Source organism: Equus quagga, chromosome 13 (assembly GCF_021613505.1).
Source record: "Equus quagga isolate Etosha38 chromosome 13, UCLA_HA_Equagga_1.0, whole genome shotgun sequence".
In the NCBI taxonomy this organism is placed as follows: Eukaryota; Metazoa; Chordata; class Mammalia; order Perissodactyla; family Equidae; genus Equus; species Equus quagga.
In genome coordinates this window covers 59,832,141-59,849,936 of record NC_060279.1, presented here as the reverse complement: position 1 = coordinate 59,849,936, position 17,796 = coordinate 59,832,141, and the positions used below count along the sequence as shown (strand labels likewise).

Genomic DNA, 17,796 nt, shown 5'->3' with positions numbered 1-17,796 from the left:
AAGATGTGGTTGCTGTCTTCAAGGAGCTCAGAGCTTCCCTGGATGCAACATGTGAAGGGACAGCCCGCCATAATAACAAAGAGCTCCACCCATGGGAGAAATCAAAGAGCAATATGGTGCACTAAGAGAATCCAGGAGTCCTGGAGTCCACACCACGGAATGAGGGAAAGTTCCACCACCGTTACACTAACAGGGAATGCGAGGGGAATTCAGATGAAGGAACCGTATGTGCAGAGAGGAACAGGGGACCATCAGGCCTTACCTGGGCAGGAGGTGAGGCTGGGGCAGACCTGGGAGAAGTGCTTAAGCTGTGTTAACCATTGTGGACATCTCCTGATCTGATGGGGAACCATTTAGAGCTGAAATGTTATCAGATTTTTTGATGTAAAGATTGCCATCCTTTAGCAGGTAGCTTCCATCAAGAAGAGAGTTTCTGTTGTGCCATGTGCATTAGTGTCAAATGCTGAGATATCTGTTCATTCACAACAAGGAGGCAAATAAGCAGAATAAAATAAACCACAGAAGAGGTGAAAGTTGTTCTGGAGCACATGTGATTGCGTGGCCCCTGCTGGCTTTATTTTCCCCAGTAATTCTTTCTAAAAGTTTACCAATTGACCAAATGCACATCCGTGAAATTTTCCTGAAGCTGGGTTATATTTATTTTTGTTTGCTTGCTACCTTCCCCCCTTCTCCAAAAAAGTTAAAAAGTAAAACTGCTGGCATTTTAGGGCAAAAATAAAATATACTCTCTTGGAGAAAGGCTTTTTATTTGCCTTCTAATCTAAGTGTTCTCAGATTCTATAACAATATAAATAGACTTGTATAAATGTGACTTTTATCGTGGATGTGCTTAACTTTAGCTTTTCCCCTTTTTCTGACATTTTATTCATTTTTTTATTCAGTAGAGACATCTTGGCAAAGTGGGAAGGCACAGCAAGGGAAATCTGGATTTGAATTCCTATTCTGCTGCTAATTAGCTTTGTTATCTTAGGCAAGTTATTTAACTTCTCTGAGGTTAAATTGGCTTCTCTTTTAGGAGGTAGGGATGGAATAAAACAAGCCCCTCCCAGTGTTGTCGGCAAGATTAATTAAAAGAAAAATGCACTATAAATTGGGGGCATGTAGTGGGTGGCAAATAAAACTGGCACGTCCAGTATTGCAGTTGTTAATATGTTAAAGGGAGAAATTGAAACTACATAATTTGGGAGAGAAATTGGGATAAAATGTAGAGTAGCAGGAGGTTTGCTCATATGCTAGATGACTGTTTGTTTATTCATTTCCCAAAGATATTACAAAGGCTGTGAATATTTATTTAGTTCTGCTCCCAATAGCCCTTCTAATGGGGAATTATTTGGGTACAACGAAAGACATTTGTAAATGCGGCTGATAAGACTGGCTTTGCACAAGGAGTGTTTTGTTGGACACAAGAATTCTATTGTCCCCGGCTTCAGTTGTCAAGTGCCCGGGGAACCCAGAATTTATGGTGGCAGCACAATGAGCCTTTCAGGGCTGAGCGAAAGAGCTGTGAGATCCCGCTCCCCGGCTTTTCAGGCCTTCTAATCTTTTTATCGGGCCCGGACAATGCCGGATTCAGCTGCTGCCTGCGCCTCCTGACTGTCCATTGGCCGTCAGGTATTGTGCGGTAATTACCATGGTGACAATGGACTCTCTCTACGCCCGTCCATCCGCGCTTTGCAAAACCGCGAAGGTTGTCAGTTTGTATTAGGTGCTTCTAAAGACATGGCTTACTTAGAAGAACTGCTAAAGAGAAATAAAGATAATCGTATTGCGTTTGATTTAAAGGACCACTGTGTCAAATCCATTTGGAGCCCAGGAACTCTTTATGGATGTTTTCTTGTAATTACAGTCAGACGTGGGGCGTCGCCCTGCGCAGGCCGCAGTCGCCGGCCTTGGCGATTTCACAGGCAGGAATAACTTCGGGCAGCTGGCAGCACGAACGTCCGTTCAGGCGCCGAGGTCCAGGCTGAGCCGGGGAACTTTGAGGGTTTCCTAAACCAAGAGACTCAATTTCCTCATCTGAAAAAAGAATGGCATGGAAAATTCTTATAGATTACTATTAATTAGATATTATATGATTGTATGTTAATATGTGCAAATATATGAATATTAGTTCTATATAAATGGTTGTATATCTACCATAGGGCTTTGCAAATAGCAAAAGGACAATAAAAGGTAAAACTAACTTTTCAGTCATGCACAGTTGAAAAAGCACAGCCTGTATCTTTTCATAATCACAGCTACTGATTATGGAGTGCCTACTCTGAGTGCAGCTTTGCATTTACTATCATTCTTCCTCACAATAATCCTACAGAATATTCTTATCCCATTATGTAATGAGGAAACTGAGGCTCAGAAAGTTCTTGCTTGCCCAAAGTCAAACGATCTTGGAAGACGCAAAGCCCGGATTTTAAGTCTTGTCCCCTCACTTTCGATAGCCTAATGCTTCCCCCATTTTAAAAAAAAAATGATAATCTACAAAATATGCTTCACTGTATGGTTTTGGAACTTTGGTGATAACTGGAAAGAAATACACCCAGTGGTGATTAATAATTGGGTTTATTCATCCCCTCAACAGTGTCAGGAACGTATGACACCCACACAAAGAAGAAACCCTCACATGAGGGCACCCAGGACTACTGCGTATATGTTGCCCCTTGTCCTGCCTGCAGAGCAAGAAAAACACATCAGCAAAACGGCCACTTTCTTGACCGACTGAAAAGTATATGACCTTTGCTTGACTTCTTTGCCTGATAAAAGTTTCAAAAACTTGATATTTCATTGGTTTATGTAATAGTAATATATTTAATCATAGTTTGTCAGCTCTGTACAGAAATCTCTCAGATTCCCTGATGTGTTGTTATATCAAAAAGGAGAAATTGACCATGGTCACATATGAGAGGCCTAGGCATCATTTACCTCTGAAAGTGAGCCTTGTGTGAGCTCCTAGAGCTGCTGGGAAAGGGGTGGACTTGTTAGTGGCCCAGTCTGACTATGCTACTTCCTTGCTCTGTGTACTTGGGCATTTACCACGTAGCTTCAGTTTCATCATCTGTAAAGTTGAGCTGTCACCGTCTCCTTGGACTATCCTCCTACCCTCAATGGCACCTCTTTCCCTTTTCAACCAACACCTTGTATTCTACCTGTACCAGCAGTGATCACACAGCAAGTGGCCGGGAGATCCTGAAACACGTGTTGATGGAGTAAGTGAGGTGGGACTATTTTAATCTAATTCACATAGACTTTCCACACTTACCCCCAGCGCTAAATGTTATTGTGCTGTTGACAATGATCCTGGCACACATCTGGGCTGGCTGAGCCCACATTCTAGAAGAGGACCCATACATAGAGATCTATAAGCCACGGTATGTGATTTAGAGCAGAGATCGTAAGAGAGGGATGAAATCAACACGACTTGTGGGTCAAAGGGAAGGGTAAGACCCTGTGGTACCGAGCCTTCCATACAAATCAGAACTCAGCAAAAGGAATCTGTCACAATCATATCACATTCTTCTCTGAGTTTTCTCCTTGATTTTGTGCTTGCCACGTGTTTTCTCTGTCCCGCTTTACACCCTTGGGTTCGGATGTGCTTTTTCTTGATTTCTCATCTCTATGAAATAATATATGGCATGTAGTGTCTGTGCCTCTAAGAGGCTTGGTACCATGGGTGGCTGCATGCAGTGATGGAACAGGCTGAGAGAGGTCCTGTGATGTCCCGCAGGTTGGGAAATGAGGGGAAGATACCCTGAGAGTAGGTAGGGCTGGATGCAGCAACGCTGGGTTGTATTTTCCTGGCTTAGAAGGGAACCCATGATTCTGAGTCTAGAGTCATGAGATGTGGGAGAGAGGAGGGAAAATGAACATTCCAACTGAGAACGCCAATGCAGAAAGCAAAGGTCTGCAGTGGACCTGCCCAGACCTCTGAGACCCGATGGACTCTCTTTTTCCTGTCAACTCTGCTAGAAGCACAAAAGCAACTTCGATGTCTGTGTTCATTTTTTCCTTTTCTAAGAAATGTGGTGTAGTTGTATACCAACATTTCCCACAGAACCCACAGCCCCTCTTTCTCAAACGTTTGCTGTGATCAGAATTCATAGTCAATTAATCCATCTATTTTTCCTTTCCTTCCAAAGCTCTTAATTGTCTCTGCAGGCTTTTGGGGAAAGGAGTTTTATAGGAGATATTTTTCAGAGAGGTAAAGAATGCATGATGAATTGGGAATTCAATGAGTTTTTATAGATTTAAGAAGTAAGCTTTTAAAAACATACTGGCCACAGATACAGCTGTTTTATGAACTGGCTGGAGACTTGAGAAGGAAACCAGGAGAAGCACAGGCTATGAAGTCTGCTGTGCTGGGTCCGATCCCACCTTGGCTGTTCTTGGCTGTGCACCTTAGGCAAGAGTCTTACCCCTTTGATGGTGGGGTACGATACCCAGAGGGGCTCATGATACCCAGAGTGGTTATATATATTTAAAGAGAGTACATTGCTGAGGCCTGTGACAAATGTCTGTTCCATCTCTGTTTATAGTGTTCCAGTTATTTGTTGCTGAGTAACATACCGCCCCAAAATTTCATGGCTTATAACAACAATTTATTATTACCTCTTATAGTTGAGTGGAGTGAACTCATCTGGGTAGTTTTTACTTGGGATCTTTCACGCTGTGTAGTCATATGGCTGGAGTCACGTGATGGTGTGACTGGGTTGGATGTCCAAGACAGCTCCTTCACTCACCTTCTGGCACCTCCATTTGGATGTCTGGAACTGCTAGAGATGGCTGGGCATCTCTCTTACTGTCTGCAGTTTCTCCACATGGCCAGCTGGAGCTGCCGCATAGCATGGACATCTAGAGTGTTCAGACTTCTGACTTGGCAGCTGACCTCTCCCGGAGGAAGCTTTCTAAGAACACAAGAGAGGCTACAAGGCTCTTATGACTCAGCTTCTGAAATCATATAGTGTCACTTTTGCTATATTTTATTGGTTACTCAGGGACAGCGCAGATTCACATAGAAGGGGACTACACAGCGACATAAATATCTGAGGGTACGTTCCATTGGCAGGGGGGTCGGGGGGCACTTTGGCGACTGGCTACAACGTGTAACATGGTTGCAAATAGGGTCCTCCTCACCAGTTACGTATTGAACGAACTGCCTCATGTGGCTTTTTCTCCATGACTCTCTGTGCATCTGGAAATAATTCCAATGCTACTCTGTCCTTGACATCCTGGGCCTGGCACACGATAAGACAGTTTTATTGTTCTTGCTACAATCACAAAATCAAGGTTCTATGAGCAAATTTTGGTCGATTTACAATTTAACTTTAGCCCTTTACCAAGAAGCATTTTTGCTGTTGCTGTTCTCATTGTTTTGGAGAAGGCATTGTATGTGAGGAACTGTTAGACGGAACCAAGGAAAAGTGGACTCGTAAAAAAATGAAGTATAATAAATCAACTCAAAGGTAGAAGCTATTTAAGCCCATAATGCGGGCCGAGTTGATCCTAGAAGGTGGAAGCTCTAGAGATGAAGGACGTTCAAGAAATCCTTTCTGCTGTTTTTTAGGGAAGCGACGCCAGTGGCACCTTCCTTGGTTTAGTGCCTCAGTTTTTAAAGACGACAGCTGTTCAGACACTCCATATTCCTCTCTTCATTCATTCAACAAATATACATTGAACAGCTGCTCTGGGCTAGGAAATGTGTTAGACGCTTTGGGAGATATGGAGATGAATCAGACCAGAATCCAGGCGGAACACAGCCCCCACACAGTGACTCCATAGCGTGGTGTAGTGCGGGAGGGGGTGAGAAGAATGTAGTCTTGATAAAGAATTCCAGCTCCATCAGCCCAGTGCTCTGCTCTGCTGGCGTGGGGATGACATCTCCTGTCACCACCGCCCCACTCTCACTCCTCGCCCTTGAGCCTGTCATTCCACAAGGATCTGACAGCACCAGAACAGTGCTTCTCACTTTAGGGGGGAAGGTACTTGCTTTGGATGCTGAGAAAATGTAAGTTCTCTCAGAAACTGGCTCTGAGACTTCATATCCCCGCTACAGATTTGTTGTTAGTGATTTAGTAAATACATGCAAAGTACATAACATATTATAAGAAGGTGGATGTAAGACTGCTTTTATCTTTGTTATCAAAGTACCAAATGCACATATGATTAATCACACTATCCTGTGGTACCTCTAAATCCATGACAAATTTTTCCCACTTTGCACACAATTATAATTTGTTTACATCTCTCTCCCCACACCTGGACTGTTATCTTCTAAGAGAAAAATCTGTCTTATGCAACTGTGTGTCCCCAGTGTCTGGTAGTGCATCACTTTATTGATTCATGTCACCCCTAGGTTACTAATGGTCCTTTTACTTCTTTGCAGAAATCACTGTATTTTTGGCTCTGTGGCCCCGTGACACTCATTCCTGTCGCCATTTGTTGAGTGACCAATCAGATGGGTGGAGTGTGTTACAGAAATTGGCAACAGGTATCCAATGGGTGAAGAAGGTAAGATGGACCGACGTTACTGAATGATTCAAATGATACTTTATGTGTGGAGAAGGAAATTATGCCTGCCCCATCCACCCCTCAAACTTGCCTTGATGGAGACCTTCACCAAACCCAAAGTAGATTCTGAGATGGGGGGAAAGGCCTACTTTCTTGGGCTTTTAGGAATGTGATTATTCATTGTCATGACTTGGTTCTCTTTATTAAACACCTGTTATGTGCCCATCCGGCGATGATAGTTTTCTTGAAGATGCAGACGTGAATGAAGGAACTAAAGGGGATTAGAGTTCTTTAGCAAGGACTCAGCCGGATAGATTGACAAAGACCTGCCCTGTTGCTTTTTTCCCCTTTTCTTCTTTTGAAAAGAATTCTTTAAATATCAACAAGATGGCTTCATCCCACAAGGAAAAGAGATTGCTAGAAAGTTCCTCAAAAGACAGAGCACTAGATCATAAGCCAGGAGGCTGATTTGAGCTCCCAGGCCCAGCTTTACCACTCACTGTCCGTGCACCCTTAGGTTAACATGCTCTTTTCTGGGCCACAAGGGTGGCTGGAACGTCTCTCATGTTCTTAAGTTTTAGGATTCTGTGAATCCATTTGCCTCCTCCACCTGCTCCGTGTAACTGGAGCTACCTTTATAGGACGTCCAAATATCCAGATAGAAATTTAAGAATTAATTCTACCAGCATGACTTTCCACAGTTGAGGATTCTACACCTACCTATCCATATGCCTATGGCTCATCTCCACGTGGATGTCCAGCAGGTGCCTTAAATGCAGACTCAAAAGACAAGTCCTGATTTTCTCCTCCAAAACTTCATTTTGTCCTGTGTGCCACATTTCAGTGATGTGTCAAAATTCACCCAGACCAGAAACATGGTAGGGATTCCCTGTACCTCTCAATCCCTCACCTCCAACAGGATTTATTCATATTGATTCCTACTGATTCTACTCTCTGATTATTTCTGAAATATTTTTATTTCTTTCTGTTCCCACCACCACCATCCAGATGTAAAACCAAATCCTCTTTCTTCCAGATTTCTGTAATTGCCACCTAACAGGTCTTTTTGCCTTCAGAGTTCCTTGTCCCTTGTCAGCTCCAGCATGATCCATCTTTCATACATATCCTGACAGTGTCCCTAAATCCAGATATTATGTTGCTTTCCTACTCAATCCATTTCAATGATAGATATCTGAATTTCTTAAAGCCTCTAGGACCCTTCAATGATGGGGCCACTGTTTACTGTCCAGACTCATCTCTCAGCCACTCTCTCTCCACACCCAGCCCTCACTATACACATCTACTCTAGAATCTACCATATGGCACAACCATCATTTCCCCCAAACCCCATAATCTCTCTCTCCTTACAAGCTAACTATCCCTCATTTTATATCTTATCTTGGACCTCATTATCTCTAAGGAGCTCTCCCTGATCCCCTAAGCCTGAGCTATGGGTGTCTCCTAGACAACGCTTTAGTAGTCAGAGATTAGAGCATTTACTGTGCTTTCCACGTTGGGTTCTAATTGTCTATTTAATTGTCTGTCTTTCCAGGTAGATCTGGAAGTTCTTGAGGGCAGGATTTATTTTGTTGCTCCCACTTGCAAGCGCTATATCTGGGCCAAAGTGGGCTCTCAATAAATATTTATCAAACATATAAGTAGAGACTTTAAGTATATTTTGAAAAGAAGATGAGGAAGGGGTGCGCCAATGTTACCAGAGATAAAAGTCATGATAACGGCAGCTAACAGGTGTGGAACACTTCCTAGGTGTCAGGCATAAAGATTTTTAGAGGTCTGACTTCCGTTAATGCTTGCACAATCTAATGTAACGGGAACTATTAATATCCAAGATTTTCTGAATGAGAAAACTGAGTGTGAGATAAGATAAGTAACTTGCCTCAGGCCATCTTGCCATACTTTTTACCTTGGGAAATTTGACTTTAGCCCTTTCCCCTAAATGAACCTGCTACATTAAGGACAAAAAACGTTTCCTCCACAGAAGGCCAGAGGCTTTTTCTGCAGCTCACACAAGCTATTGTTGCCTAGATGGTCATCCTGCATGATCAGGACTCATAAATCTTTGGTGTTTTCCACTCATGTTTTATTATGGGTCTGTTTGGGAACAAAATTTCAATTTGAGGAGCTCCTCCAAAATCTTTCTCTTGTGTTCTGCTCACTGTTTGTTATGGGAATAAACCACTGAATGAAAACACTCTCCCTGGGAGCAGAGCTGCACTTCACTGCAAATGCACCAATATGAGTTGGAAATTGTGTGACCGACTCCTCGCGCATTAGCATATTTTGCACTCATTTGCTCTGCAGCCTGGCTCAGCAGATGAAATGCATCCCTCCTATGGAAGTGTCTGTGAATGATGATCAGCTCATTTCTGCCAAGCCAAATGGGTCTCTTCATTTCATCAGCCCTTTGAATTCTTCAATAGGACATGAGACTGACATTTCCTATTTTTCTAGTTAATAGGGACAATTAGAATGCAGTATCAATGAAACAGAGTCAGAAGTTAAATAGAAAGTACTTGAATTTAATTTCTCTTTTAGGAAATCTGTTAGATTTTTTTTTCCACTGAAGAATCAAGAACAGCCTGTTCTGAAGAGTTCTGCCTAGCTTTTATTTCAGGGAGAGGAAGGTAAAGGATTCTAATGCTGTAGCACCCGTAAAAAACCACGACATGGTACAGATGGAATGGTCCTTTGATCTTTCAGGATAAGCTTCTTGTTTCAGAGAGAGGGATTTTTTGTTTTTTTCTTTTTTGCCTAGAGGGAAAAAGGGACTTATTCATCATCATACTGTAAGTTTTGGAAGAACAAAACAAAACTAACCAACAACTTGGGCTCAAGACTCAGATTCTTGATCCCCAATCAGGTCACGATGCCAGAGGTTTTTGAACAAGTATGGTGTGCTGTGCACACAGGCAGAGATGGAGGGGCACTTTCCTTTTCCTCAAGGGGTTTACCTTGAAGTAGGTGTGTGTAAGGCACTCAGAATCCAAGGAAGGAAGGAAGAAGAGGTGGTGGAGGGAGACAGAGAGAAAGACTTTTAACAATGGTGGTGAGTGGTTTGGGCTCACAGGGTCAGCTCTCTGGCGACTTCCAGGGAAATCCACTTGGACTTCCATTCCTGGCACACCTGTCTTCATCCCTCCTTAGAGCAAAGGAGGAATGAGCTGAGTATCTGCAGGACTGGGCTTCTCAGACCTGCTGCCTCGCTGGGCTTTTAGTAAGGCACTGGGGCACAACTATGAATGTCTGGAAGTGAAAAGTATTTGCCCTTATGTTCGTGAAAAGTGTACACACTTTGAGACCCTCCTGAATGATCATCAGCAGGAGCTGCTGGTCACAGGTCACCCAATTATCATTCATTAGCACAAAAATCAATCCCAAAAAGCTGCTTGAGGGGGCAGCTTACCTGCGCTGGAGTATCTACCAGGCTCTGCCTTTTCCTTGACAGTTTGAAATGTTGGCAGCCTGCCTCCTAAAACCCTGAGCCTGCTGGGTCTGTCTGAGAATGCACATTTCCTATTTCGGGATGTAGGCCACCGTGGAGAAAGAGGCCAAGGATCTGTCTGTAGCTGGTGTCACTAGAATCATAAACAGACACTTGCTGACTGCTTTAAAGATCTTCACTGTGTTCGATGTGACTGTCACTACTGCAGTCCACTAAGAATTACAGGAAGCTCTCCTGTGTCGGGCAACGTGAATGTCCTAGCTTTGTCCGAATCAACACTAAAGGAAAAACTTCAACCAAACTTGTGATTCTTTGATCTTGCTTTATTTAACTAACGAGGAACAAAATGCAGAGACCACTCCTGATAATAACAATGAGAGCTGATATTTATCGAGCACCAGGGACGTGCTTTACGCTCATGATCTTGTTTGATGTCACCAGAACTTTGACTGATCTGGGCAGTCATCACGATTCTTTTCTAGATGAGGACACTGAGGTTCAGAGAGGTTCATAAACTTGCCCAGGGCCACGTGATTAACAATGGGTGGAGCCAGGCTCTCTACCCCTAAGCACTGTCTCGTCTAATTCTTTCGTATCTTGCCTTCCAGTCTTAACTAAATTGGAGGGCAATTACCTTACAGTTCTCCTGGTATGGCCATATTCGAAGTCGCCACTTGAGTTACAAAGGAGATCTAGAGGCTTCTGACTAGTACAGTGGATACAACTGAATGTGTACACTGAGTGGGAGATAATGCATGAGGAGAGGGAAAAAGAACCCTAGTTATCTTCCCTCACTGGCCGTCTCTTGAGAACGTTCCTATTTTAGGCCTTGGAGTAGCTTTGGAGATACAACAATGAACCAATGCACATGCATCTGACATACAACGATAAACCTAAAGTCGGGCCTTTAAAGAGCCCCACGTCTTGTGGTGGAGCCAGGCTGGCAGCGAGCATGGCACAGAGTTTCTTCTAGACAGCTCCAGGGATCTGTACGTGCACAGAAGGTCTCAGTCTGATAGAGGAAATCAGGGGATGCTTCAGTGAGGAGGTGACCTTTAGGTTTAGATGTGAAGCATGAGTAGGAATTTTCCAGAAGATCAGGAGGGATTTTTCAGGCAAAGAGAACAGTACAGCAATTCTTGAGCCAAATTCCCCCATGAGTAGTTGGTTTTATTATCTTTAAATAGATAAAACAGTTAAATAAATGAAGATGGTTCGAAATTCAAAAGATGAAAAAAGGTCTACAGAGAATTGTCTCCTTCAACCTCTATCGTCTAACCCATGAATTCCCTTCCCTGGAGGCAACTGCTATTTTTGGTTTTCTGTGTGACTGTCCAGAGATTTTCTCGGCAGGTACAACCACTCGTATCTGTCTAAGTTGCTTCCTCCACATTTGTTTATATAGATGGTATCCAACTGTAAAGGCTGTTCCACACACTGTCCTACCCCTTGATTTGGAAAAGGAAACTTTTTCCCTTTTTCGTTTTGCTTGCTTTCCCTTTGATTTTAAACTTTAAATTTTTTGTTAAACATTTCAAACCTACAGAAAACTGCAAAAATAATGCAATGAATTCCTATGAACTATTCATCTAGAGTCACTAAGTTTTTGTGTATTTTTATTGTTTTGCCATGATCTCTGCAACAATTTTATGGATTTAGTCCCTGATAAAGGTACAGCTGGGATGTCAGTTTCCTAGAACACTGGGAGAGCTGCCTCTTCCCAGCACTTATTTAGCAAGATAACCAAAAGTACTTGAACCTGAGAATGTGTTCCTCTTAATTTCCCTGAGTTGCCATAAGCAGCAAATCCACCCCCAGGATGGAAATGGCAGGAGGGGCCCCTCTTTGGGTCACTTGATACCTACCTTGTGCTCATCTTTGGGAAAGGGTTCTCCCCTATCTTGTCAGGCACTCACTCAGCAAGAGGTGGGGGTTACCAGCAGGTGAGCATCTCCCTGCCTTCTGGGCTCAGTGGTCCAGGGTGGGAACAGACAGTCTAGGTGAAATCTAATTACTTCACTTCCGACAACCAGCCATTTAGATAGTGTGACTCTTCTGTTCTGCTTGTCAGAGTCAACACGGCAGCCCAAAGGCTGGTGTAGGATTCCTACCTTTTCAAGATCAAAGCACCTGAGCGCTGCTCCAGTTATCTGTGCCCTTCCTCCGCACGTTACGTGGCAAGGGATAGTTTGTACTCAACGTGAGAAGGACTTTGAACACTGTGACAGGCAGGAAGTAACCCAAGAAGACAATGTGATATGGTTTCACAGAGGACTCTGGGCCTAGGAGGATTGTTCTCAGGTATTCATTCATTCATTTGCTCATCAAGTAATTCCTGAAAGGGTTCACAACACTCTTTCCTGCTTTTTGCCAAGACTAGCACGTGTTCTTTGCAGGCTGGCTGCTCAAGATCTGTGGGGTGACAGACATATAGACATGTCCTGGCTGAAGAAAGCAGTGGAACCTGTGCATGGTGGGGTGGAATCTCCAAGGAATGACTTTCTGGCATTCATTAATTCATTTATGGACCACTTGCTCTGTGCTAAATCCACATGTGCACCTGTGCAGAAGGCCATTGCAGTTCCCATTCTCATGGAACTCATATGCCAGTGAGGGGGATCCCCTGACCCCCTTCTTCTAAGTCTACCTATTTCCTTAAATTGGGCCCATCAGGAAGGTTTATTCCCCTGCTCCCAGAGTGCTTCAGAACAAAAGCAAGCGATCGTCTGTCTGCCTTCTTTCACCCATGTGATTTGTAAGGCACAGAATCACCATTTTCTCCAGAGGCTACTAACTCCAATTACCCTATGCCCTGTGGGGGCTCAGAGCTCAAGGCAGTTTGAGAGAGCAGAGAAGGAAAGGTAACAAGCCATACTGAAATCTGCCACCAATTTTTTGTGTCTGCTGAGGAGCTAGAAGGCTGCAGCCAGACCCCTGGCAGATGCTTCCATTTGGAAGCTTTAGAAAAGTTGTGGAGGGGCCACTGAGTTCATCTTTTCAAGAGGCTCTGAATTTAAGACTCTAAGCACCATTCAAAATGCTGTTAGGTTGCCATAGAAACAGTTCTTATACTTCTTTTTTCCTAAGAAAACGAATTTTTAAAAAATTCAGCCACATAACATACTTGCAAGAGCTAGTGAGAAGGTACCTCTTTAAATGAATGTCTAGCAAGTTTCCTGAAGTACCATATTTCTGTCCATAACAGATACTATTTTAGACCTCTCAACACTCCCAATTTCTCTTCAGAATTTCCACTTGAAAAATGGACCCAAGAGGATTGTTATTCATTGCCCCTAAAGATTTACATCATGCTTTGGGCAAAGAAAGAAAAAGCCTTTGTGGCTTGTGTAGTTTCGCTCTTGTCAAGGATTTGAGCTGGACCCCATAATGGCCGTGAGCAGCCTGAGCTCACACGGGAACAGCCCAGGTGGCTGGAGCTCAGGGTCATGGGAGCGTGTCCAGCTCCATGCCCTCTTCCCCAGTCCTTCTCTACTAAGCTGCAGCATGATTCCTCCGAAATCTAAATGGTATCAAATTCCCTCAGCCTAAAACCCAAAGCTTCAGAAGCTTGTCGTCCTTGCAGGATAAATTGCAGGGTCCTCTACCTGGCTGCCAAGACCGACATGATCCGGCCTCCACTCACTCTCATGTCCTAAAGCGCCCATCTCATCCTCCCATTTACTCTGTGTGCATATCAGATTGCTGGTGATCCATGAACACCCTGTGATGTTCACTCTTAATGCTTTTTCACAAGTTTTCCTTCCCTCTTCCCATTTGTCTGGGTGTGCAGAGAAGGATGCACTCTTCCAGGTCGGGTTCCCTGACCCCATGAGGTAGAGTTTTTCACTTCTTCTCCCTAGTTCTTTGATTCCTTGGGGGGTCTCAATATGCCTTCCATGGGCCCTGGGCACCTTTGCCTTCATGAGCATCTTTTTCTCTAAAAAAATAATAAATATTATATTTTGTGATTGCTTTGGTATAAAGATGAATATAATCTTCTACCCTAGAAGATCACTTTTCCTTCTGACTTTAAAAGAAATTAAAACATTCCTGTGTGAAGATGTGGAGAAAAGGGAACCCTTGTGTACTGTTGGTGGGAATGTAAATTAATGCAGACACTATGGAAAACAGTATGGAGGTTCCTCAAAAAATTAAAAATAGAATTGCCACATGATCCAGCAATTCCACTTCTGGATATTTTTCTGAAGAAAATGAAAACACTAACTCAAAAATATATATGCACCCCCACATCCTTTGCAGCGTTATTCCCTATTGCCAAAACATGGAAGCAGCCTAAGTATCTATTGAAGGATGAATGATAAAGATATGTGATATATATGTATACAATGAACTATTATTCAGCCATAAAAAAATAAGGAGATCTTGTCATTGGTGACAACATGGATGGACCATGGGGCATTATGCTAAGTGGAATAAGTCAGACAAAGACAAATACCATATGATCTCACTGAAATGTGGAATCTAAAAAAATCTCAAACTCATAGATAGAGCAGATGGGTGATTGCCAGAGGTGGGGGTTTAGAAGTGGGCAAAATGGGTGAAACTGGTCAAAAGGTACAGACTTCTAGCTATAAAATAGATAAGTTCTGGATATGTAACGTACAGTATGGTGACTATAGTTAATAATACTGTATTGTATATTTGAAAATTGCAAAGAAAGCAGATCTTAAAAGTTCTCATCACAAGAAAAAAATTATAGCTGTGTGTGGTGATGGATATTAAATAGACTTACTGTGGCGATCACTTTGCAATATATACAAATATCAAATCATTATACTATATTATATATAGTATGCCAGAAACTAATATAATGTTATATGTTAGTTATATCTCAATAAAAAAACAAACAACAACAACAACAAAACCATTCCTATGAGCCCCTAAAAGTATAGCAGGCTCCAGGCACTGCGCCTAATGGAGAACAACAAAACCATTCCTATGAGCCCCTAAAAGTATAGCAGGCTCCAGGCACTGCACCTAACGGAGAAATTGGCGTTGACATTCTTTTGTGATCCCTTTGCCATTTATTTGTGTAACAAGCCTGCAAGATCCTTGAGGATAGAATTTGGATGTTCAATGCTGCATCTTCTATCACCGCGTGTGGGTTACATGTGCACGCTCCATGCACATGGCCTTCACAGGAGTGAGACATGGTCTCCATCCACCTGGGCCTTCCACTGCTGAGAGCACTGGCAGGTTCTCCTTGATAAGCCAGTGTTTACTGTTCCACGTCCATTTTCAAAAGGGGTAATATCCTCCCTTCCCACTGTCTGCACAGCCCTTTAAAGTTTGCAGAGAGCTTGCTTGTGCATTATCCACTTTGATCCCTTGACGTGGGCATTATCCATCTCATCCCACGGAAAAATAAACTGAGGCTCAGAGAGCTTAAGCAGAGTCTGGAAAACAGAGTTGTCTCCTCCCCAGGGTCACACATAATACATGGCAGAGCCATGATTCTAGCCCTTTTTCATCTCCTACGATTAATGTCAATGTTCTGTCCATCAAACCACAGAGGTACCAACCCAAATGAAGGTGGAGATCGCTTCACTTTCCTTTAACTTTTTTAGAAGCACCAAGACCTGTAAGCAACAGTAGATCCCAACGTAGGTAGAATTGCTTCTCAGTTGAACACTGCTGTGCACTACCCAGTTGCCACATCCCTGGAGGACTGGTGGTCCAGCTACTGGGAGTGCACATGGCAGAGAACCTTCAGCTCTCAGCCCCTGTCAGGTTGCCTCAGTTGCAGCTGTTCATCTCAGCCAAGGACATGCCCCTTCCTGGGGCCGCCCACATCCAATGACTGAGCAATAAGAGTTTGGCCATCTCAGTTCTACTTGGGATCTTCCTTAGCCCAGGGGACCAGGCACAGTGGTCTGAAGCATTGTTGGATCTCCATCCCACCTCACCTTCTCCCTATATTTGTTCCTGCTTTCATTCCCTTCCCATCCCTCTCATGGATGTTGATCTCAAGGGCACCCTCTAATAAACATCCCCATGTGAAACTCCATCTCAGAGTAGGCTTCTCACAGAACCCAATCTGACACAAACTCTATTGAATGTTTTGCAGCAAATCTTCTTGTGTCTGTCCGTGAATATACTAAATTCATTTGTTCCTTCATTGTTTTCGTTGAGTTTGTATTCATTGGATGCTAAGCTCTGTGCTAGGTACCAAAGATACTGTGGGGAACAAGACAGAAAAGGACCTCATGGAACTTAAACTACTTCTACTCTGAAGACTGGTTTTAATCCTGCTTCTTCCCTCAAACTGTGCTTCTCCCAGAGCATTCTGGCTGCCCCTGCACTTCAGTGGAGGGCAAGAGAAGTCTCCCATTGAGCCCTGCTGATTGCTTTTCTAAATACATGCTGCGTCTAAGAGGTCGATGCCCGTGTCTGAATGGCCTTCTCCTCCTCTTTCGTGGGACTCCTCTGTTCCTTTTGCTTAGCCCTATCAGGGGGCCCAAAGTGAAGTCTAGGTTAGGAGGGCCAAGGCTGGAACAGAAGAACAGAGGCTAGAATGGCTGCCCAGAATAGGTACTCAGGTGAAGGACAGAGGTGCAGATGAGAAGACCAGTGGGAATCAAAGTCTAGATCAGAAGCTGAATTGAAAAAATAAGCTGGAGGGGAGGCAGGCCTGGATTTCATCTGCGGCGTGGTGGAGGAAGGGACTGGAGAGGGAAGTGGAGCCTTCCCTGCAATGGCCCCACGTCCTTATGAAACTATTTAATGACATCCCATTTCAATCAGAATTAAACCCAGGCACTAGCTCTACCACCAGTGCCCCCCTAGACATGGTCACTCCCTCCCTTTCTGCCCCCGGCCAGCCCACTCAGCCGCACTGGACATTGCTTTCCCTTGAGCAGGCCCAGCCCTTTCTAGTTTCAAGGGCTTGGCACTTTCTGTCCCCTCAGTCTGGGTCTCCTCACATACCTGGCTCCTTCTCATCACTTAGGGCTCAGCTTAAGTGTCCCCCCAAGAGGCCTTTCCTGATGTCACACCTTCCAAAACCGCACCTGCCACCCACCCGGCAGTTCTTCGACAACGTTTCATCATTCCTTCTAATCCTTCACAGCGGTCATCACTGTTTGTGAATTTCATGTCCATTTCCTTTCGTGGTGTACTTTTTTATTGTCTGTTTTCCCCCATGAGATCTAAGACCTCCAAGGTTCAGAGATGTGCCCAGCCCATAACCTTAACGTCAAGAGCAATGCCATCCACACTAGTAATAGCTCAGTAAACATTTCTTGAATGAATGACTAAGCCAATACCTAGTTCTTAAATGTTTCTCTTGTGGCTGGACAGGAATACGATGGTTGGGGGGCCTGCCTTAGAAAATTGCGCGAGGCGGAGGGCTAGAGCGTGGACTCCTGCACATTGCTGGGTTGAGCAGAATCATCAGATATCTCGCTATTCCTTGTTCTCTCTCTTTCTGACTTCCTCCTGGGCCATCATTCAGATTTGAGTGGCGTCGTTTCCTGGAGTATCCACTCCTGGGACACCAACAACTGCATAATGGCTTCCCCACGCGTGCATCTGTGCATTAACACCGGCCTTTCAGGCCTGCTCCAGCTTGCCCGACCCATCTCCTGCCAGGAAAGAACGTGCATCTCTAAAACTCCGGAAAATTGGGGCTGACATGTAGCTTGGTACCCAAAGTGGTTTCACTCCAGCAAACACAGAGAATGATAGCCATGCACTTAAATACTTGAGCAGGTATCAATCAGAGGAATGTTCCAATAATCCATGTTCATAAAGCCCGTTAGTATGGATTTTTGAAATAACACTTACTCTGCTTT

At 43.9% G+C, this 17,796-nt stretch overlaps 1 protein-coding gene across 1 annotated transcript in view; it reads left to right on the top strand.

Annotated features, from left to right (window-relative positions):
* The window catches only part of CDH11 (cadherin 11), a 145,326-nt gene that overhangs the window by 54,665 nt on the left and 72,865 nt on the right, over positions 1 to 17,796 (top strand). The window contains exon 2 of the mRNA XM_046683684.1: positions 6,395 to 6,519. The gene's annotated coding sequence lies outside the window, so the exon portion shown is untranslated. The remainder of the gene's footprint in view (positions 1 to 6,394; positions 6,520 to 17,796) is intronic.